The sequence below is a fragment of the Pleurodeles waltl genome, chromosome 6, assembly GCF_031143425.1.
Source record: "Pleurodeles waltl isolate 20211129_DDA chromosome 6, aPleWal1.hap1.20221129, whole genome shotgun sequence".
Taxonomy (NCBI): domain Eukaryota; kingdom Metazoa; phylum Chordata; class Amphibia; order Caudata; family Salamandridae; genus Pleurodeles; species Pleurodeles waltl.
The window spans coordinates 374784217-374809660 of NC_090445.1; the positions used below are offsets into that span (position 1 = coordinate 374784217).

Consider the following 25444-nt stretch of genomic DNA (forward strand, 5'->3'; position numbering starts at 1 on the left):
TTAAGGTGTGCTGGGTGGAGATGCAAGCGTAGAGTGTGTTACCGTAGTCGAGTCGGCTTGTGACAAGGGCCTGAGTGACGGTCTTTCTACAGTTAACTGGGATCCAACTGGAGAGTCTGGAGCGTGCAGATGGTATGGAAGCAGGAGGAGGCAACTGCTTTGATTTGTCGTTTGAATGGTTTTTGGATGGTTTGAATGTTTTTTAGACTGCGTTTAGGTGTTAAGGATATGTGGACATTCTTCGTGTTTGTGAATATTATGGGGCTATTTATGCAGTGGATTCCAGTGAGTAGTGCACAAACTAACAGTAGCTCACCAGCTGCCAGGTAGTAACCCAGGCTTGGATCCCAGGCACATCAATCACTGGGCATAATGCAAGAGGTGGAGCTGCTGAGCCTCTCCACACAATCACGCTTCATGCTGTTTGGTAATATTGCTGACCTCTCTGCTGATGCTGACATTCACAATAATTTTGCAAACATGTGGCCAGTAAAATAGAATCCAAGTGGTAGCTGCACTGGGCTGGTTTGGGACTGCAGGAGCGATGATGAAGTGTAGGAGTCAGGTTTAGAACCACTCCAAGGGGTGAGGAGAATAAGCACCCAAGTCGGAGCAGAGATAAGTGGCCCATTGAATGTAGGGTAGATGAATGTGAAGTATGGGTGGGGGTGTGTGTGTGTGTGTATAAATAAGTTTGTTTTGCATGGGGGCACTTCTTGGTTTCTCAGCAGTGACATCTGGTGGCACCTCTGGCATATGTGGTCGGCTCTGACAAGGCAGTGCCCATTCCAACCATAATGGTGAGCATCTTTGAACTAACCAGGGGCTTCCCTCCCATAGTGGTGGCCATTCCTGCCATAATGATGTCCATCCATGACATATATTCAAAATACTTAGCAATATGATAGTCAGTCCTGGCATAATGGAGGCATTTTGCCATATTGTAGGCATCCATTGCCTAATCATGGCCACCCTTAGCACAAAAGTGAACACCCCTGGATTAGTGGTGGGCCTGGTGGGTGAAAATATGGGGACCTGTTGTAGGCAACTGTTGACCTAATGTTGACATCCTTAGTATAATGGTGTCCGCTTGTGATACAATGGTGGCCACGTGTGTTAATAAATGTGCATTTGTTAATAATGAAGAATCTAAGTCTTAGGCATAACTTGTGTCCTTTTTTAATCACAAGACTTTGTATCATTAACTATAAAACGCATGTATTTGACATCAAAATGTGTATTGTTAGAAACTGAAAGTATTTTTGAAAAGCAGTCACCTCGTGTCCAAAGATCATCTTATCAAAGTTGATAGCTAAATATCAATTCATCCAGAGGTGGTAGATAAATTGCCGGTGCCATTCTCTCCACTTGTTGCTGGGGCCGTTATTTCATTAATCATCTCGAGACATTCAGATTTGTAAAGTTTTTGTTACGTTTCTACCGGTAACGCTGGATCGGTTGCTGCTAGTAATTTTGAATGGGATATCCCAGACAATTATTGTTTGAAATGGTCCATTGTACAATCAGCAATAATTATTAGTAACTTGGGATGGCTTTCATTAATCGAAAGTAGTTGTAGAAAATGTGGGGAACCTTGGTATGACTATACAAACGACACCATTGGTTGCTTCTTTGTCTTTGCCTGAGACCATCCTACTGAATGTAAACTTCATACGTGCAATGTACGTCAGTTTAGTAGTCTGGAAGGCAGACTGGCGAGCTGCAGGAAAGAACGGAAAAAATTGAAAAACTCTTGTGCTTTAAGTCTTATCTGAAACGGCATGAATGATTAGGCATGCATGAAGTCTTCAAAATGTACTTTTCTGTATTTACAAAAACAGCGTGAAGTTTGCAGAAGTTAAAACTTCACGAATGTGGCAGAGCACAGCGGGCCTGGAGAGTCATTTGGGATGCAAGGCACTGAATAGTGAAATGGGTCTGAGATGCTGGCTGAAAAGCACACAATATTGATTGTGTCCGGTGGTTAGACTGATTATCAAACTGTGCAAATGTAAATGATGCTTGCATCTAAAAAGTATTTAATATTATTGCCTGAGATAAAACAAGCATGAAAACCTGGTGGGAGTTGGGCAAAAAAAAAAAACACAATTTGATTGGGGGGAGGGGTCCTGATGAGTATATAAGTGAATTCAATAATTCAGACTAAATTTCAGCTAGTTGCAGCAGTAACATAATCCATAACTCAATGAAGCATTGAAACAGCAGCTGTACTTTCAGTGTGCATGGTGTGAATCTGAAGATGAAAATAGTTTCTAGTATTATGAGAATGCTGCAAAGAAATTGCCCTCCAGTAATGCTCTAGCCATCTCGGTCACATGTCTACTGCCAGAGTTCCTCCAACTTTTATGATGTTGCATCACGACTGTATGACATCACAAAGTATGCCTTTACCACCATATACACAGTATAACATTGGAAATACCTTTTTCATACATACTTTTATCACGTATACCATCACGTTTTTTAAAAGACATCTTTTTTAATAAAAAAATGTACATAATATGAGTGCAAATTAAATTATAACCAGTATTTATATATAACTTTGCCCTAATGTGGCAAATAATTAAAACATTAATTAAACCTTACAAATGTACTTATATTGCACAAGTACCAAAATGAATTGTGTTGCGCAAAAACAACGCTGGACAGTGCATGATACTGCAAAGGGCGCAATACTATCTACAAAGCTTTGCAAGAATCGATTCACAGACACTTGCATGTCTAAGTATATCAACCTTCTCAAAAGTGTACCTCTGTCCCTAACCAAGATGGTGGACATGCATACTGAAGAAGGTCAAAAATATGGCAATAAAAATATGTGTTTAGTCATACGTTTGTTTAAACAGGCATAACAACAATTATATTCTAAAAAAATTATATAAAAACAGGCGTCCACCATTTTGTATTCAGTGGTACACTGACTTCTGAGGTGTCCACTCACTGCTGAGAGGAGACTTAGACACAGTGTTCCTAAGAGACTGCCATCTATCTTTCAATGTAAGTATTACCAAAAGCAAATAACCATCTCTCTCTCTCTCTTCGCTCTCTCTCTCTCTATGTATCAGAGAGCAAATAGACATAAAAAACTAAAACGGATTGAAAGGTAATAGAAATTACATATTTTTTGTTACCACTGTCAGACATTTTTTGTGCTGAAATAAGAATATCAGTTTGTGTTTCCATTTGGCAACCACTACAAATCAGCAGCAAAAGTAATGTAAGTATTTCTAAAATGTTATATTATTACCAAGTTGATGAAAGAAATGGACTTTCGCTGAGGGGCCAAATTACTATTCCAACTCTGCCATATGCCAACTCAGGGAGGTTGTTGGACAGTGACTGTGTTGCAGATTTACTCTTCAATCCACCAGCCAGTGCCAACATTGAAAAAGTGCTGGGCAGTGACTGGTTACAGATTGACTATTGCAAGTCCATCCAGTGCCAACCTGGGGACGGTGCTTTACAGTGAGTGGGGGGCAGGTTTACTGTTCTAATCTCCACCCTGGGCCAACTTGAAGAAGGTACTGGACAGTGACTAGGGGGGTAGGGGGAAGTGAAATCAGATTTAATATTCAAACCTGTCTTGTACCAACTCTGGAAAGGTGTTGGACATTGCCTGGGGGCAGATACACTAGCCCACCTCCACCTTGTGCCAACTTGGGGAAAGTCCTAGACAGTGACTGGGGGGCATATTTACTTTTCTCACCTTCCGCCCTGCGCCAACTTGGAGAAGGTGCTGAAGAGTAACTGGCAGGTGCTAACACATTTTCTCCTCCCGGTCAGGATTTGAAAACGCTTTCCTCAAGGTCGACTCAGTGAGGAGCGTGGTTAACAGTATACAATCGTTCCAATCTCAATCAATACAGCAATAAATGTTAACACCATACCCAATGTGTCCACAGAAACAAAACTCCAATGTGTGAAAATTTCAAAGCTGTATTATAACCACTGAGCCAAAGTAACGTACATTTTGTACAGAATCAAATTATAAAAATAAAGAAAAAACATAGGCTGACCAAATCTACTAAAAAAATTTAACTTACTCAGTAGCAACACCATTAAACAGTCCAAAAGTATTACACACACTAACAAAGAAATAATTTGTGTAACAACAATAGATTTAAAATCATTTGATGATGACCTTTTGTCAAGCTAAATTCACAGATCAATATATCTCAAATAAGGTGGGCAAGGCTGTGGGGCCCAATACTACTATTGCAAATTAGGATAAGGAGACAGGCTAACACATACAGGCAAAAAGGAAAAGAAGACACAAATAATTCGAAAAAGTAATCTATGTCAGGCTAAATTAGTCTAAAAACATTCAAATAGGCAGGTGTCAACATGCTAGCTCTAATTTGAAAAACAAGGCAATGGGACAATTCACATTGCATTTGATTATACCTCTCCTGAGATCAGCATGCAATTCAGATTCATCAGCAAAGCAGTAGATCATAAACAAATTTAATTTGAAACAGCATCAGGGGAAAGTGCAGAACACGAACTGTACATGAAAATCAGGAGACATCCAGGAGACAAGTTATCAGTTCAAGAGTTAGAGGGGCTCTGACCTCTCACTTAGGAATACATTTCCCACTTAAAATAACTCTGAACAGTTAGATTGGTCCATTTGAGTCCATATTACACAAAGGGGCACTATCTAATGAAAATAGGACCACAGATTAAATTTGCAACAACAATGAAGATTCCCAGGTCTGGGTGAAGTCATCTCTCCTGTGTGACACCGGCAGTTACTGGCAACTCTTTACATCATTTGATGGCACACAATATTTCCAACATTTCTCATGGGAGAGGTTTATTAAAACAATGGTGTCTGTCTTGATTTCCAATCTCCAGTTTTTGATGTCCCATATTCAAGATCAGTGGGGGAAAAATGTATGCACAATACAGTGAATATGAATATTTACTATTCATATGAAACAACCTAATGGAAAAATTCATGTTGGATGGAAAAAAGATGACTCAACATTTCATGTTACTGCAATATGGAAACTTGAGGCCTAGTTATACTAACACAAGAAATGCAATGCATAATATCGTCATTATTGAAACCCTCATAATATATGAACTTATGAATTCATCATTAATAATGTATCATCAAAATATGCAAAAGCATTCCAATAGTCCTTGCAGTCCAGCATTACATCAAATATGACAGATGTGCATTTATTTTTGGCCCGATGTGAAACTTTATACTAATAAAACATTATAAATCATATTCATTTTTACTAATAATAATCCATACTAATAGTTAAAATATTTCAACATTGTTAAGTTATGTTAGCACACCGGCAGTTCTGGTAGGCACAATGTCTGTCACAAATCAAAACGTCAACACTTTTGAAAAATACACTAGTGCTGCTTTCTTTCTATGTTTAGGCTTATAAATGTGAATATAAAAGTCACCTAGTGCTGACTTCTGTGCCATTAAAGCATTATCAATGTTTTTGCTCCAACACAGGCACAATTTCACAATTTAAGAACAAATTAAAACCTTGAAAAAAACCAACCATTTTCAGAAGCAAACATCACTACAACTGCACAACCAAAAAGAAAGAACCAAACAAAAGGTAATACATTTTACACTTACAGTTTTAAGCCTAAGTAGCCAAGACTTAAAACCATGCTGAATAAAAAACACAAATATTTAACAATATTCTTTCTCACCTCAGAATTGTAACAAAGAAGCAAATAGCAAAGCAGGCCCAAAACAGCAGATTTGAAAGCTGCAAAAACTCCCAATGTTAAACCTGAGAAAAACTGTCTTCAAGTAGTCAAAGAAACAAACTTAAGGTAAAATATTTCAAAATAAACAGTAACATAAATAAGGAACACAATCTCCTTGCGAAATAGGGAAATAACATCATTTGATTTTAGATTGAACAACTTAATGTCATTTTGTTTAGCAGGTTTAAAGTATCAACAGAAAGATTTGTTTCTTTCTAAATGTACAGCAAAATAGTACAATATATACACAATTATTACAATATACTTATGTCAGATCATCAAACAAAGGAAAATCCAAGTCAGGCCCAGTATGTGCAATCCAAAAGTGTTTCTCAATAGGAGCAATTAACTGAGCCCAGGAGCCATTGAATTTGTGTTGAATATTTTTCAACCAGTTGCAAAGGCAGAGTGGTTACCCTTGAAGAAACAGTGGAGTGAACCACCGAGCAGAACCACTCTGCAACCGGGTTCGATGTTAGAGAGAATGTTCAAAATATAAAATCAATTGCAGCCATCTCCAATTAACCCGGTGGCTTAGTTTTGAGGGCGTTAGCCCATAACGTCCTCATGTATGTTGCAGATAGTATGCCCACAATCACAAATTTAAGAAGAATGGTGCAACAACAAAAACAGGCAGATAATCCTCAAAGAATAAGTCTTCAAACCTATTCTGACATTAACATCCCCCTGAACTTTCTGAGTCTTTCAGTGATGAACCTTTCTTTCTCTGAGACCCATACTAATCTTAGGAACACTACATAACATGTTACTCTTGAAAACAGTGAAATTTGTATGATGGATTGCACATTTAAATCCACCTCAATCCATTCACCCAAATGTGCACTATCCGTGTAAGCATTGATATCATAACTGTCTCATTAATTTACAGTTTACTGCCTGGTAAATGACCCTTGACCAACGGTGGCTCATCCGTTATGGCGGAGAAGCGTCGCCCCACTACTGCAGCCAGCAGTTGAAAACAATAAAAATAAAATTATAATAAAACAATTTTATTATCGTTTTATTGTTAATAATGGAGCCAGGCTGAGTCTTGGGGGCAGGCCATCCTTTGACAGCAGCAAGCCTGAAGGAGGAATGGTGGGTACTGTAAAGGTGTGCCTGTTGGTTTGGCCGGCTGTCTTAGGGAGGCCAAATGGACATGCACACTTAGACCTTCTCCATACTCCAATCTGATCTGGGTTGCGCAGCCAGGTGGAGAACAGTAGCCACAGGCTCCCAGTACCTGTGGGAGCTCAAAACCAGCCTGCTCAAACCAATCCCAGGGCTTTTGTCATACTGGTTATTAGTTTTACCAGCATGAAAGGAGTGTCTCTGAGCCTGTGCATCAGGATCAGAACAGCGGCGAGGCAGCCGGAGGCAGGTAAGTGATCTTTTATTATTTTTATTATTGTCCCCGAGCTGCCCCACCACATTTTCCTAATAACAGCCCCCACTGTCCTTAACTTATACTGAATGTTTACCTGTAGTAAAATCAAAAGCAGGAAATAAAAGCCCTAGGAAAACCATTATTGACTTTGAATTACAAATGATTAATTCTATTGAAATTTGAATCACAAATGATGTATACTATTAATAAGATTTACCCAAATTCGGCCACCCTTAGAGGGCAAGCTAAATACCTCCTCCGTTCCTGCGAAAGGGACCGAAATTCTCAGGTCTCCAGGCTGGAGGCCAAGGCCTTAAGACTGGAGTGCCAACAAGCGACCTCGCCGTCTGCCTCTACCACGAGGCAGCTGACCTTAGTCAGAGGCGAAATCAAACATATAATGCTAGAATCGGCTAAACATATCTGGAGAGCTTCCACGGCCCGAATATATGGCTGGGGAGACCAAAATGGGAAGCTCTTGCATTGGTTGGCCACCCGTCCTCTGGCCAACAGAGTTATCCCAGAGATTTTAGATGCCTCGGGCACCCTCACCAAAACACCTATTGATATTGCGCAGAGTTTCGCCTCGTATTATGCTCGCCTATATGCGAGGCACCCCCACCCGACCATTGAGAGAGAGGCTCCCCTTCTAAACGACATTACCCTTCCTAAGGTCTCCTCGGAGACAAGAGACAGACCAGATGAAACTATTAGCCTCGAAGAAATCACCAACGCGATCTCCAGCCTGGCATCGGGTAAGACCCCTGGTCCTGATGGTTTCCCAGCAGAGTTATACGGGAAATGCAGTGACATTCTGGGTCCACACCTTCTTAACATGTACGAGGAGGCTGAGAGACTGGGCCGCTTCCCCGTTGGGATCGATCAAGCCACGATTGTAGTGATCCCCAAAACCCAACCCCCATCACGACATTGTTCGGCGTACCGGCCCATCTCACTCCTAAACACTGAGGTCAAGGTGCTCTCTTCGATCCTTGCCTCTAGATTGAAAAAAGTAATGCCCACTCTGGTGCATCCTGACCAATGTGGCTTTATGCCCACCCGCAGCACCAGACACTGCATTAGGCGGCTACATCTGGCCCTGGCCCACCACAAGACCTTGTCGCACAAACCCTTGACACTACTCCTACTCGATTTTGAGAAAGCCTTTGATACGGTGGACTGGTCTTACCTCGAACAGGTTCTGCAAAGAAACGGTCTCGGCCCCAAATTTCGAAACCTAGTGAGACTCCTATATTCCAGGCCGACAGCCCGAGTCCAGGTGAACGGAGTGGTTTCCGATCCATTCCCCATTGGCCGTGGAACCCGACAGGGATGCCCACTATCTCCCCTGCTCTTCGCATTGATAATAGAACCCTTAGCGATAATACTCCGAGGAGACCCATTGATCGAGGGCTGGTCCTGGCCCACCTGCTTAGAGGATCGCGTGGCGTTATACGCAGATGACGTCCTCCTATATATTTCCAACCCGGCCAAAAGCGGCCCCTGCGTGCTGGAAATCCTAGGCCTTTTTGCGGAGGCCTCGGGATTGATCCTAAATCCCACCAAGTCCCTATTGGTCCCCCTGCACCGCTCTAGGGACTGTGTGGACTGGCAGCGAAACATTCCAGTACGAAGAAACAGTTTTAAATACTTGGGAATACACATCTCACTCCTCCCCAAATTGACATGGCAAAATTTTCCGTTCCTTATACCCAAAATTTTCCGTTCCCTATACCCATAAAATGGTTCAGGGAAATGGACTCACTGGCGCGCCAATTTATATGGAGCGGAGCTCGCTCACGACTGGCGCTCAAAAATTGCCAAAGAGATGTATACGAAGGGGGCTTAGGCATGTCCAATATCCACTTTTACTACCTTGCGACGCAGCTGCTTGTGATTAACGACTGGGTGGGGGGTGGGTGGTCAGACCCGGCGTACCGGTTGGAACTTCAGTCCATGGGCTATCCTCGGATCTTTGGCACCCTCTACGGAGGTCCAATCTCTCAAGACGTCCCGGACATAACTAAGGTGATTTTACAGGGATGGCGGACTGCTCAGAGGTTGACGGGGTGGCAGGGGCGTCTCACCCAACAAACCCTGTTATGGCAAGGGAGACACTTGGCGCAAGTGGCGGGCTTGGAGGGTTTTCGAAAATGGGACAATATAGGTATCTCTACTCTGGGGGACGTCTGGAGAGGGTCGTATATGCGATCCTTTGAGGATCTCCAAAAAAATTTCTCCCTGAATAAGACACAGTTCCACAGATATCTCCAGCTCCGACACGCCCTACTAGCACATGTCCGAATGGGAGAAGCCATACCCGAGCACAGTCCTATGGAGACCAGGGTGCTGATGGGGGACCTGGGTAGGGGAGGTGTCTCCCAGATATACCGTGCCCTGGTCGCCGGCACCCTGGGTTCTCTGGGGGGGCTCTGCCGAAGGTGGAAGGGATGGACGGGCCCCATGGAGGAGATGGACTGGGACGAAGCATTGATGGCCCCACGCGCCCTAGCGATGGCCACACGCCTTCGATTGATACAAACATATTACCTTCACACAGCCTATCTCACACCCATCAAACTACACAGAGCGGGCTTACGCCCCACAGCAGAATGCCCTTGCTGCAGAAACCCTACATCCGACTTTTTCCACATGGTATGGACCTGCCCAGTCATGGTGACATACTGGGAGGCTGTTTTGCAGGAAATCTCCGAGGTCCTACAGGAAGACATAGAGAGGAAACCTCTGCCCCTTCTACTGGGGATCATGGGCGACACTGGGTTGAGGAGACCGGACCGAGCTTTCCTTGGGGTGGCGTGCCTGGTAGCCAAGAGGGATATAGTGGCGGGCTGGAAGGCTATAAGTGCCCCAACACTGACTAAATGGAGAAGAGGGGTAGACTGGTGTGCGCAGAATGAAAAACTTGTATATGAGGCCAGAGGCTGTCCAAACAAATATAATAAGATATGGGGGAAGTGGGAGGCTGCTGCAGGTCCTTAGATTAAACAAAGTATAGCCACCAATCATATTGTACTGTCTGGGAGTATGGGCTCGGCTGTTGTTAGATGCACGTTGGCATCTTGTTCCATGTACGTACCATTGTATTTACCCATTTCTTTTCTCTTTGCAAAATAAAAAAAGTCTTTATCAAAAAAAAAGATTTACCCAAATTCGAGCCTTTTTTCACACTTCCCAGGCTTATTGAAAACAAACAACTTTTTCTTTAAAACGCTAAATTCATTTACCCAAAAAGGTATTTTAAATCCTCTCCTATGAGGCGGTCTTCGTTCTTCCTATTCGTCAATCTCTTTTTGAAAAGCTGGAACACCTATTGAAATCCTGACTTTAAAAAAATATATATATATCTTTTTTTTTTTTAATATTTGCAAAGAGAATTATTTTTTATATATTTTTCTTTCTAAAACTATTAAAGAAAAAGTCCCAATAAGCATAGACGAAAACAATCTCAAGGGGTTGGGAAACTGGTTAAAAATAGCAATAGATACATTTAAAAAAATAATAATACTTCTAAGCACCTCCTGCCATCTCTCCTTAAGATATTAAGATGAATTGCTTAATGTATATGTTTTATGAAGTAACAAATATTTATAGAATACATATATCATTAACACTTCCATATGTGTAGCTGCAGATACACATGCTGTGCATTATCCTGCCATCTAGTGTTGGGCTCGGAGTGTTATAAGTTGTTATTCTTCGAAGAAGTCTTTTAGAGTCATGAGACCGAGGGACTCCTCCCTGTCGGCTCCATTGCGCATGGGCGTCGACTCCATCTTAGATTGTTTTTTTCAGCCATCGGGTTCGGACATGTTCCTCTTCGCTCCGTTTTTCGGTTCGGAAAAGTTAGTTAACAATCGGAAAATTTGACGGTATTGTTTGCGCTCAGTATCGGGTTAGTAATAGCACATCGACACCGAAGAAAAGAAGAGCTCCGGCAGCCCTTCAGGGCTTCCACTGCTCGGCGGGGCCTGGTCGGCCCGACCGCGTGCGTCTTCAAGGCTCATGAAACGGACCCCATTCCGCTTCTGCCCCAAATGCCACGCTTAGTATCCTTATACAAACCAACATTTGGTCTGTAATTTGTGTTTGTCCCCGAACACATAGAGGATACGTGCGAGGCTTGTCAGGCATTTCGGTCGAAGACGCTGCGGGACCAGAGAGCTCGAAGGCTTCAAATGGCGTTGACACTGGCTGGACACCCCGACGTCGACGAAGAGGAGACATTCTCCATTCCAGATTCGGACTCTGACGAGCCCGAGAGTGAGCAGCCGGCGAGGCAACAAACCGTGAGTAAACCAGCCCCGGCAAAAACTCACTCCAAAATTATGAAGGCCCAGGGGACGCCACCGTCGACAGGCCATGGCTTTACCCGAAAGCACGGTGACCATGCATCGGCACCGAAAAAGGTCTCACAGCAGCCGAAGACATCCGACTCCGGTCGAGATACCGGCTCCGACCAGATCCGGCACCGAGAAATCGGCACCCCGAAATCCAAAAAGGTTTCTTCGGAGCCGAAAAAGACTGCAGAAAAGGTTTCGGTGCCGAAACACCCAGCCTCGGAGCCGAAACAAAGCTCCTATACGGACAAACAGGGCCTTTCCTCACAATTACAAGGCCACAGGTTTGGACAAGAACTGGGGATGGAAGAGCCAGACCATACCCAGAGGAGGTTCCATATACAGAAAGACACGGGGAAAATAAGTACACTTCCTCCAATTAAGATGAAGCAGAAGCTCGTATTCCATGAGGCGGAAATGCAGCCAAAACCAAAAGTGGCTGAAGAAAAAACACCACCACAGTTTTCTCCACAGCCATCACCACTGCACTCACCACGTCTGTCCCCAATAGCAACACCCCCCATGGTGCAGTCACCAACGCACACAGGGATGAGCCAAGATGACCCAGATGCATGGGATCTGTACAATGCACCAGTCTCTGATAATAGTCCGGATTGCTACCCGGCAACACCATCACCACCAGAAGACAGTACTGCTTACATGCAGGTGGTTTCCAGGGCAGCTACCTTTCATAACGTAGCATTGCATTCAGAACCTATAGAGGATGACTTCTTGTCCAATACCCTTTCATCAACACATAGCCAATACCAAAGTTTGCCAATGTTACCAGGCATGTTAAAACACGCTAAACAGGTGTTTCAAGACCCAGTCAAAAGCAGAGCCATCACACCTAGGGTGGAGAAGAAGTACAAACCTCCCCCTACGGACCCTGTGTACATTACGCAACAGCTAACTCCTGACTCAGTGGTAGTAGGAGCAGCCCGGAAAAGGGCAAACTCACAGACTTCTGGGGACGCACCACCACCCGACAAAGAAAGTCAAAAATTCGATGCTGCAGGAAAAAGGGTGGCAGCACAGGCACCCAATCAATGGCGAATTGCCAATTCGCAGGCTCTATTGGCAAGATACGACAGGGCACATTGGGACGAAATGCAACATTTCATTGAACACCTTCCCAAAGAGTTCTAAAAGCATGCCCAACAGGTTGTGGAGGAGGGCCAAACCATTTCCAACACTCAAATCAGGTCAGCTATGGACTCAGCAGACACGGCTGCCAGAACAGTAAACACAGCAGTCACCATTCGGAGACACGCGTGGCTACGTACCTCCGGGTTTAAGCCAGAGATCCAGCAGGCTGTGCTGAATATGCCTTTCAACGGACAACAGTTGTTTGGGCCGGAGGTCGATACAGCGATAGACAAACTATAGAAAGACACTGATACGGCTAAAGCCATGGGCGCGCTCTACTCCGCACAGAGCAGAGGCACTTTTAGGAAGCCACACTTTAGAGGGGGGTTTCGGGCCCAAAGCACAGAGCCTTCTACCTCACAGGCAAGACCCACATACCAGGGCCAATACCAAAGAGGAGGCTTTCGGGGACAATATAGGGGTGGACAGTTCCCTAAAACAAGAGGGAAATTCCAAAGCCCAAAACCCCCACAAACTAAACAGGGACTCCAACGTCACAAACCCCCAACACACAACACCAGTGGGGGGGGAGACTCACAGATTATTACCAAAATTGGAAACACATTACTACGGACTCGTGGGTCCTAGCCATTATCCAACATGGTTATTGCATAGAATTCCTACAATTACCACCAAATGTGCCTCCAAGAGCACACAACATGTCCAAACAGCACTTAGATCTGTTACAACTAGAAGTCCAAGCGTTGTTACAAAAAGAAGCAATAGAACTAGTACCCAACCATCAAAAAGGAACAGGTGTTTACTCCCTGTATTTCCTAATTCCAAAAAAGGACAAAACACTGAGTCCCATATTGGACCTCAGAACACTAAATCTTTACATCAAATCAGATCACTTTCACATGGTAACACTTCAAGATGGGATTCCCTTGCTCAAACAACAGGACTACATGTCAACATTAGATCTCAAGGATGCTTACTTCCACATACCCATACATCCTTCCCACTGGAAATACTGAAGGTTTGTAATCCAAGGCGTACATTACCAATTCAAAGTGTTACCGTTCGGGATAACAACAGCACCAAGAATATTCACAAAATGCCTTGCGGTAGTAGCTGCACATATCAGGAGACAGCACATGCACGTATTCCCTTACTTAGACGATTGGTTAATAAAAACCAGCACTGAGCAACAGTGTCTTCAACACACAAAATACGTCATAGAAACCCTTCACCAGCTAGGGTTCTCAAACTACCAAAAATCACATCTACAGCCGTGTCAAATACAACAATACTTAGGAGCAACAATCAACACACAAAAAGGGATTGCCACTCCAAGTCCACAAAGGGTACAAGCATTCCAAAATGTAATACTAAACATGCACCCAAACCAACACTATCAAGTGAGGTTTGTGATGAAACTTCTAGGCATGATATCTTCATGCATAGCCATTTTCCCAAACGCAAGACTACACATGCGGCCCTTACAACAGTGCCTAGCAACACAATGGACACAAGCACAGGGTCAACTTCAAGATCTAGTGTTGATAGACCGCCAAACACACTCCTCGCTTCAATGGTGGAATCCTATAAATTTAAACCAAGGGCGGCCATTCCAAGACCCTGTGCCTCAATACGTGATCACAACAGATGCTTCCATGGTAGGGTGGGGAGCACACCTCAACCAGCACAGCATACAGGGACAATGGGACGCTCAACAAAGCCAACTTCCTATAAATCATCTAGAGCTACTAGCAGTGTTTCCAGCATTGAAAGCATTTCAACCGTTAATAGCCCACAAACACATTCTTGTCAAAACAGACAACATGACAACAATGTATTACCTAAACAAACAGGGAGGGACACATTCATCACAACTGTGTCTCTTAGCACAAAAGATTTGGCATTGGGCGATTCACAATCACATTCGCCTAATAGGACAGTACATCCCAGGAATTCAAAACCAGTTAGCCGACAATCTCAGTCGAGATCACCAACAAACCCACAAATGGGAAATTCATCCCCAGGTACTACAAACTTACTTTCAAAACTGGGGAACACCACGAATAGACCTATTCGCAACAAAAGAAAACGCAAAATGCCAAAGCTTCGCATCCAGGTATCCACACCCTCACTCCAAGGGCAATGCGTTATGGATGAGTTGGTCAGGGGTATTTGCTTACGCTTTTCCCCCTCTCCCACTCCTTCCGTATCTAGTAAACAAATTGAGTCAAAACAAACTCAAACTAATACTAATAGCACCAACTTGGGCTCGCCAGCCATGGTACACAACACTACTAGATCTGTCAGTAGTACCTCATATCAAATTACCAAACAGACCAGATCTGTTAACTCAACAGAAACAACAGATCAGACACCCGAATCCAGCATCGCTCAATCTAGCAATCTGGCTCCTGAAGTCTTAGAATTTGGACATTAATGACCTCCATACATTCTTGTGTAAGGTCTAAAACAAGCGAGAAAACCTACTACAAGACATTGTTACGCAAATAAATGGAAAAGATTTGTTTATTAGTGCCATAATAATCAAATTCAACCACTACATGCGTCCGCAAAAAATATTGTAAGCTACTTCTTACACTTACAAAAATAAAATCTAGCTTTTTCGTCCATTAAAATACATCTCACAGCAATATCTGCCTATCTGCAGATTACACATTCAACATCATTCTTTAGAATCCCAGTCATCAAAGCATTTATGGAGGGTCTAAAGAAAATCATACCCCCAAGAACACCACCAGTTCCCTCATGGAACCTCAATATTGTATTAACACGACTCATGGGTCCACCATTTGAACCCATGCACTCTTGTGAGATGCAATACTTAACCTGGAAAGTAGCCTTCCTAATCGCAATCACATCTCTTAGAAGAGTAAGTGAAGTACAAGCCTATACCATACAAGAACCCTTTATACAAATACACAAACATAAAGTGGTTCTACGCACAAATCCCAAATTTTTACCAAAAGTTATATCACCGTTCCACCTAAACCAAACAGTGGAACTCCCAGTCTTTTTTCCACAACCAGACTCGGTAGCCAAAAGAGCATTACATACATTAGACATCAAAAGGGCACTAATGTATTACATTGATAGGACAACATTTTTTTGCAAGACAAAACAATTGTTTGTAGCCTTCCAAAAACCGCATGCAGGAAATCCAATATCCAAACAAAGCACTGCCAGTGGATAGTGAAATGTATTCAAACTTGCTATGTTAAAGCAAAAAGAGACCTGCCTATTACGCCAAAGGCACACTCCACTAGAAAGAAAGGCGCCACAATGGCCTTTCTAGGAAATATACCTATGACAGAAATCTGTAAGGCAGCCACATGGTCTACGCCTCATACATTCACAAAACATTACTGTGTAGATGCGTTAGTAGGACAGGCAGTATTACGAACATTATTTCAAACGACTTCAACTCCTAAGACTAAACCACCGCTTTTGGGGAGATAACTGCTTACTAGTCTATGCACAGCATGTGTATCTGCAGCTACACATGCCATCGAATGGAAAATGTCAGTTACCCAGTGTACATCTGTTCGTGGCATGAGACGCTGCAGATTCACATGCGCCCTCCCGCCTCCCCGGGAGCCTGTAGCCGTTTAAGTTAATGAAAAATATATATTTTATGTTGATGAAACTTGTAAATTTGTAAATATATATCACTTTTAGACACATTATGTACATACATACATACTTACTCCATTGCATGGGCACCTTTACTATATACACAACTCCTACCTCACCCTCTGCGGGGAAAAACAATCTAAGATGGAGTCGACGCCCATGCGCAAAGGAGCCGAAAGGGAGGAGTCCCTCGGTCTCGTGACTCGAAAAGACTTCCTCGAAGAAAAACAACTTGTAACACTCCGAGCCCAACACTAGATGGCAGGATAATGCACAGCATGTGAATCTGCAGCGTCTCATGCCACGAACAGATGTACACTGGTTAAGTGATATTTTCCATATATATCATGTCCCTTATATCCCACTCCTAAAACTTTTATGTGCGTATTTTAAAATAATATGCTTTAATTATTTTAATAATTGTAAAATACATTCTAATAAGACACAGGTATTTTAATTAATACTGCAGTATTAATACACTTCCCCACCCATTACCCCTTTTTCCTGTACATCCTGCTAATTTATTTTTTCATATTTTAAAATAAAATATTATGCAATCATTATTTTTAAAATTATAAAATATATTTAAGTTAGATTACACTGTTAATACTCAGGCATTTTAGGTGATACCGGAGTATTAATTCATGTTGCCACCAATTACATCTGTATCCCTTACATATAGCTCCTAAAAAATGTAATCTGCATATTTTAAAATAATATGCATGCATTATAAATTACATTTCAATTAAATTACATTTTAATACTCTGGTATTTGAATTAAATATTTTAAAATATGCTTTAGTTATTTTGTAGTACATTTATAAAAAAATCTATATTTTAAAATGTAAATATAGTTAATACATTGTAATTACTTTTTAAAGCAATACACTCACCTTTACTTACCATTATGTGTGGTAAAGGCATGCTTGGTAAATGCATTTGTAGTAAGAACATGCATGGTAAAGACCTATGCATGGTAACAACTGTGTGATAAGCGGAAGTCGTGTTAAAGGATACTCCCCTATCGCCACAGTTGCCAGGGAAAAACACTTTGGGGGTCATTATGACCCCAGCGTTCAGTGACATACCCCCACATTATGACATGGGCGGGTTAGCTGCAGCCAACCCGCCAATTTACCATTCCGACCGCCATGGTGGTAGCAGCCGCCGGGCCGGAGATAATAATCTCCAGCCCAACGGCCGCTATTGTACTGGCGTTGGCATCATGACCCTGCATACCGCCATAGTTTTTGTGGCGTTCATAACGCCATAAAAACCATGGCAGTAGGCCCTACCAGTGACACGGAATTCCTTCCCTGTCACTGGCAGGAGGTCCCCCCAACACTCCCCCCTCCATCAACACCTCCCCTTCGGATTCCCCAGTCCCCCATTCACGCACGCTCGTGTAGTGAATCCTAGTTTGTTTTAACGGGATAACAGGAGTTAGCTTAGCCGTAGGCTTGTAAACTCGTGCCCCCGTCACCCAGTGACTTTTAACCTACTTAGCTTGCTCTGTCTTAGTCCATTTAATTATTTATTTCCTTTAAGATGGCGGCCTTGTTTACAGTTAGGCCACTTGTTATGGGTTCTATTATCAGTGTCACTGCGCCAAGGCGTCAAGATCAAGCACGAAAGACAAACATACAGTAGGTATTCACACTTAGGGATTTTCCCTCTCTATACTTTCGAGGGATTGTTGATATTAATTGCCGTCCCTAGCATGCCTGTTATCTATTGTTATGAATAACACTTATATCAGGGGACCTTGTAGATCTGTATAAATACAACACACTTTAGACAGATAATCAGAGGGATTCCGACCAGAGGGCATCGCCACCATCGCTGATACTGATGCTGCAGTCATCTTGACGCTGACCCAGTCTTCGTGTCCCTGTGGAGTCTGAGATAGAAACCTCATTCCAAGGTAACGAGGGTTGGGGGCTCCTCTCATGGACACGACTTTGGCAGATTAGGTTTAACAAACCCAGCTCTCCTTTAGGTAGGAGGTTAGACCTATTTTCCTTAGGGTACTAGGGCTTATTCCATCTTTTACATATACATATATTTCTTTCATATATTGCACAATGGTGGGGGTCTTTATAACAATGACTCTCTTCTTCACAATATTGTTGCTTGGTATATTCATTATCCTAATCATTGTAGTTCATGCAACTTATCACAAATTGCAGTTATGTTGAATAAAAACTATTATAACTTCACTGCATCTGTGTTATTGCCTTTGTTTGTATGAGACATAATAAATCTATGACAAAAGGGTAATCTCCGTTTAACCACGACAACCCTGAGATATCGTACTTTGAGTCCATGCGTAAGCGACTGCTACAAATCACCTTTTACTATTGTGTTTCTGGTGAGGTACTGCTAGTAAGCCGGTAAGGTTTGGACAACAGTTACAACTAGTTGTAGGAAGAGACTTAGTCACCTACAAACGAAAGTACTGTCCTCCTGAGACCAGCAGTCTTGCTCAGAGCAAGAGTCCAAACTACAACATGGCGCCACCAACGATGGTGTTTAGGCACTAATTTACGGATACCCTGACTATCACTGTCTCACAGACAACAGGTACCCTCAGTACCATTATACGGAGACGTCCGTGGTCTTTGGGAGAATCCTCCTCAGCTGAACAGGTAACACCTAATTAGGCTGTAGGTTGTTCGAGCTCGAACTAATAAAAAGGAAAAGCTTCCCCTATTTTTTGGTGTTCCGTTTCTCTAAACAACTATAGCTAATACCATAGACATTCCTGCAAATGCTAGACATGCACTTACACAACATCTATTAGCGCATGGCCTTACAGCAGAGGGCGGGGATGTTACTCTGATTATAGAAGCGACTGAAGCCTACCAAACAGAAACGTTTTACTGTTGGGTTGCCTTTCCTGAGGCTGACCAACGAACGCACACATTTCACACATATGACATTGCAAACGTACCAGTAAGATACGAAGCATACCAGTATCATGAAATATCGCTCACATATCAAGAGCATCAGAACTGGTTTGAAGGCGCCCTACCGCATGTACTACGACGGGTGAGGCTAGGTCCTTTAAGTAATGAAGGGCCTACATGGTCCATTTTTGCCACATATACACCTCACCTGGGCATACAGACTATGCCAATCGCAGATTTACGAATATTATATAAGGAATTAGTGGCATTATATAGACGATTGGTTCAGTTCGTAATGCGAACATTGAACACTACACCAGCGCGTCCAGCACCACCAGTAGCTGGTGGATATCAATTGGCTTCTGGGATTAATCCACAAACAGTGCATACTATTATGGGTAAAGTGCCCACGGAACGGGAAAAAATACTGTTCTAGATTGCCCAGAAGACAAATCAGCTGGAAGCTTTTTTCCCCCATACGGGGCCACAGGAAAAACATAGATTGCTCACTATGTGCTTGCTGTTTGGGATGGTTCCCTCGGTGGATGAATGTGCCACTTGGGGTACAGTCTTCGCTGCCGTTTACACTACCACACATGGTACCCCTACACTTGCCAATTTACCGGAAGTGTTCAAACAAATACAAAATGAGCATGGGGCTGCATCGGCCCTGGATCTGGGGATGAAATTGATGCGTAACTTTGACGCCGTCTCCTCGATAATACTAAGTAATATTAAAGGGGAAGCGGTGGCACTGGCAATACGTCAGCGTCTCCGGGAAACTCCAAATATGGAACAAGAGAGACAGCTACCGAAAATAATATCCGATACCTATACTAGTGTAGGACGGGATGGTTTGGGAGCCAAACCAAAAAAATTGGACATACCATCTACCACCCATAAGGAAGGTACGAAGCAGGCACAAGAGGGCTCTAAAAAGCGCTGGGACAAACAAAAAGATTTCAAAGACAGGAGAAATAAAAGAGCTGATTCTCCACATCCAAAGTACTCCGAAAGGAGGTATAATCTCAGAAATAGGGATAACATTAGGACTCCAGACAGATATACTGATTCACGTCCTTCTCGTTCCTTTCAGGACGCACCGGATAAACGTAGCGAGAGAGGGGGCCGTCAAGATCGACATCCGGAATACGTGAAAGAAAAGAAAGACTCGACACAGTCTACCGTTAAAAAAGAAGAAAAGACTTCTCAGCAAAAGCCACAATTTAAAAAGAAGAAAGTGGCAGCACTGACCGTTAAAAATGCCAGTAGTATTGAGAACACTGTTGAGGAACAAGAGGTGGTCAGTGACTCTGTTGGACAGCGCGGCAGAGGTCACGATATGTCGCCAGAGTCTGAAAGATCATCTGGTTGCGACAGCAACTAGCGATTACATCGCGGTTGAGACAGCGGATGGCCGCGTTCTCCCACCCGATCGGGTTTATGATTTAACGATTCAGATAGAGGGAGACGTGGAACGCATTATTAGTGTGATATTTTGGGATGAACTTACTAGTGATATCCTGTTGGCCGAGAGAGACTGGCCACCTGAACATGTCCGCAAGCTCCCACATGGGGAAGATGTCATTTTGCCTTCTTTCTCTGATCTTGTTCCGGAGGCAGACAAAAAAGCCTATGCTGCTGAATGGGCTTTAGCGCAGGCACCTGCACTATACCGTAATCATGTAGGTTGGGCCAAGGACTCTCCTTGTCATGTTATTCCCGTTAGGTCTACACCACACCCGCAGCCACAATACCCTGTTAAACATGAAGCGAAAGCTCCGGTGACGGAGATACTGTCACAACTTGAATACCAGGGAGTGATTGAGCCCTGTACATCGGCAATGAATAATCCATTATTTCCCGTTGCTAAAGCTGATCATTCATATAGAATAGTGGTTGATTATAGACACTTAAATAGTCATACACGCACATATGCTATACAAAATACACACAGCACAGCGCTGATAAACAATATAGTGCGTAAAAAATATAAAACTACATTGGATATATCTAATGGGTTTTTCTGCCAGAATTTAGCACATGAAAGTAGGGACCTAAGTGCATTTTCCTTTGGCTCTCAGAAACGCTTTTGTCATTTACCCCAAGGCTATAAAAACAGCCCAGGGCTGTTTTCAGCCCGTGTAACATCAATATTGCACAAGCTTGATTCCGATGCATTATCCTATGTGGATGATATCTATCTCACTGACGACGCCCTCGACATTCATCTTGCGAGGGTCGATCGGATCATTTTGGGATTTGCAGCCTTGGGTTATAAATTTAATTTTAAGAAAAGCAAGATAGCCTTTCTTAGTGTATTGTTCCTAGGATATGAACTATCAAACGAGGGGAAGAGCCTGGCCCGGCACTTCCTAGAAAAGTGTGCTCAGCTACAGCCTCCGAACACGCTTAAGAAATTAGTCATTACTGGGTTTCTTTAATTTTGGCAGAACATACATTCCAGATTATGCTGAACGCATCAAACCACTTTATGACTTAATTCCGCCCAACTTTTCTAGCAGACGATGGACGATTGAACACACACACATCCATAGGGACATACAATGGGACATGCTGGAAGCTAGACACTTATACACACTTGACAATAAATAAATTTGGTCAACAAAGTAATAGCTGGTGCCCTTGGATTTACCTATGTCACCTTTAATGAGGGTGACACAGTGCCGATAGCATACAAATCTCATTTGTACTCGAATGCTGAGAAATGTTTTGCTCCTACAGAAAAAATTCTGACAGCAGTTCAGATGGCAGTCATAAAGGAGAGGCCACTTGCCCAGGGGTAACGCCATGAAAACCATGGCAGTAGGCCCTACCAGTGACACGGAATTCCTTCCCTGTCACTGGCAGGAGGTCCCCCCAACACTCCCCAGACACTCCCCCCTCCATCCACCCCCCCCTTCGGATTCCCCCAGTCCCCCATTCACGCACACTCGCAGACACGCACCACGCATACACACACTCACTCACACATGCATCCATTCATTCTCGCACACATCCGTACATACATTCACACTGACACGAACACGCATTCACATTTCCATTCATGCACGCATTCTCACATATGCATACACACTCGCAAACAACGCTATACACACATACGCATTCACGCACACACTCACACAACACCCCCCTTCCCTGTCGGAAACCCCACTTACCTGCATCCAGGGGGTCTTCCGGCAGGGAACGGGACAGGGTGCTGCTACCGCCAACAGAACACCCCCAGGCCGTATCATTTGTCATAATACAGGTGGCGGCTGTCTACTGGTGTGGCGCTGGTGGTGGTAGCAGAACCACCTTAACACCATCCACCAGTATGGCTACAGCTGGATTTCTGCCCTTCTTGTGGCGCAAATCCGGCTGTGATCATAATTTGCTGGATGGATGTTAGCTGCTGCACCGCTCTTTTGGCAGCCATTGCTGTGGCAGTAGGCGGCATTTACCGCCAATGTCTTAATCAGGTCCTCTGTCTATATGTGAAAGAGCATGGGCCTAGGAAGTGCTGATAGCATTGCACATTTACTTCCTAAGAGAGTACAGTCACTGTAGTGCTTTAGCTGCTTGGTGGGAAATCAAAGTTGCAAAATATAAGGTGATACTTGAAGGGAAAGTGACCACAGTGCATGGAGATCGGAGATCTCATTACAGCAGTTGTTTGCATGTGAAGTTGTAAAGATAGTGTGATGGAATTGAGACAGTGTTTATATCCAGGGTATTTGGAGACTCTAATAACTACACTTATTTGGCTTGAAAAGTGAATATATTTTAAAACTAACTGTTCAAAGGAATTGATACATAATGTGTGAAAGGGAGTGCCTATTATTGCTTAGGATAGAAAATTGCACCTATTCATGCATCAGAGTGGTTGGTACAAATAGCCCAATCATGCAAATCTAATAGCTCAATCAGGATGTATATCGAACTTAGGGATGCCAATGGAAACATCTGATTTAATCAATATTGTTTGCTTATTGTACATTACATTCTTTCAATAATGTGGAGGGCTATGTAGTTCCTTGTCTTTATAGCTCCTTGGTTTGTCACATTAAAGTGCACCATCGTCCTATCGTTTCAAATAATTTTCCAGTCAAGGTGTACCAATTTAAAGAATGCAATTTATGTTGTTTTCTGCCCTGATGATGTTCCAGAGGGCTATTCACAAGATCTTGGACACGTTGATGGGTGTAAATTACGTCCTGAACTGAAATGTGGTGCTTGGTGCCACTGAGAAGAAACATAACTTGACCATGCCACATGCTCTGAGTAGATTAAAAGGGTGGAATATAATCATCAAAAGAAAAACTTGTTGGTTAAAGTTGTGACTTCCCAGGGACGTACTGTATGTCTGAATTGGTAGTTGGAGTAAGTCTTTATGAAGGTGTTACCTCTAAAGTACAAGGCCCAAATGTGCCTGGCCTTTGTGGAGTATTACTCTAAATATGTACCAGATTATGCCGATGCAGCAATTACACCGAAGAAATTAATGAGGAAGACCAGCATCTTTAAGTAGAGGCATCTCAAGTAACTTTCTTTCATGGCCTATGGTAGCTATTAACTTACAACTCCACCATGCACAGTTTTCTCATTAGTAATTTCATTGCAAATGTTGCAGTGATTTTATCAATGATCCAATAGAGGATGTCATGAGTGATGTAGTATTTGGGGGTAATTAGCAGTGCATGACGAGGGGGCGAATTGATAGTTACTTTAGGGCACGAGTTATAGTTACTTGAGATAACTAGAAGTATAACTGGGGAATTTCTTTTGTTTTCAGACATTAAAATGTTATGTTGTTACTGAACATTTCACCTAGCTCTAATGTTACTTTAACCTTTTTTCAGTGAATTTCTATTTTTTTTTTTTTTTTTTTTTTTAGTGCAAAGTAATATTTTATCTCCATAAGTAAATCGGCTGGTGTTTGGCTGAAAGTGTGTCCACTACCATATGTAAATTCAACTCCCCTACATGCAGCCAACCCCAAGCTACGCAGGGCCTTTGGTCATGTGCAGCAGGTAGTGGCTGCATGGTCTGACCTTTGGCCAGGCCCTGCGGTCAACCCCCACATGTAGCCAACCCCAAGTCGTGCACAGCATTTGGCCATGCATTGTGGGTGGGTGGCCACAATGCCTGGCCTGGTGCCAACACCCCACAGAGGCAATCAACCCCACTTATGCAGCTAACTCCATGCTGCACATGATCTTTGGCCATGAACCCTGGGAGGTTGGTCACCAGACCTGCGGCCAACCCCCCACATGCAGCCAACCCCATCCTGCGCATTGCCTTTGGCTATGCAGAGCATTCAGTCATGTGCGGTGGGGAGTTGGCCAAAGGGCGTAGCCTGCGACCAGGCCCACAACCAACACCCTGCAGCCAGCCAACCCCATGCTGCATCCGGCCTTTGTACAGCCTTGGTGAGAGGGGTTAAGCCTTTGCCATGGTGCTTAGGCTTGGCCTACAGTTAACAGAGGAAGGGGTGTGTGCCCTCCCACATCCCCTAGCCTTCTTGAGCCCATTACCTATCCACCAGATTCAAATATAAAAGAAATGGTGGGTTTCCCATCTCCCCGAGCCTTATCAGGGGTCCCTGGTGACCCCATCCTTCAGGGCCCCATTTATTTTAAAGAGAAGGGGGCCACGTGGTCCCCCTCCCTGAGCTTTGTCCCCTGAGCACCACATCCCCCAGGTCTTTTTTTTTTTATGTATCTCTTTTGACGTGGAGGGGGCCCACGTGACCCCTCTCTCTGACCTCATTCGGCCCTGTGGACCTCATCTCCCAGGACCTTAACTATTTTCAATGGGAGGGGGGGGTCAAGTGGCCCCCCTCCCTGAGCCTTAGTCCCTGGGGAAGCCATTGACCAGGGTTGTTTTTTCCTTTAAAGGGTAGGTGGACTGTACGGCTCCCTTCCCAAGCCTAATGTGGCCCTGGGGACCCCATCCCCAAGGACCATGTTTTCTTAAAGGGAGGGTCCTGTGCCCCCACTCTCGAAGTCTTTTTTGGCCCCGGGACCCCGTCATCCGGGGCCTCTCCTTACAATAGGTGGGCCCCCTGATCCATATCCAGGGCACCCACCTCCAGCATGGCCCCACCCACAATACTCTGCAGTGGGAACTTCGCAGGAGTATTCTAGACGTCAGCAATTGTGTAACTAACTAAATATACACATTGATTTGACGTACTAAGGGAATTGCAGAACTGCTTAATATGCATCTAACATGCCTGATGGTACTGCACACATTTA

At 43.6% G+C, this 25444-nt stretch overlaps 1 protein-coding gene across 2 annotated transcripts in view; it reads left to right on the plus strand.

Annotated features, from left to right (window-relative positions):
• Positions 1-25444, plus strand: part of LOC138299755 (ubiquitin carboxyl-terminal hydrolase CYLD-like) — a 221132-nt gene that overhangs the window by 119868 nt on the left and 75820 nt on the right. The gene's annotated exons all lie outside the window — the stretch shown is intronic.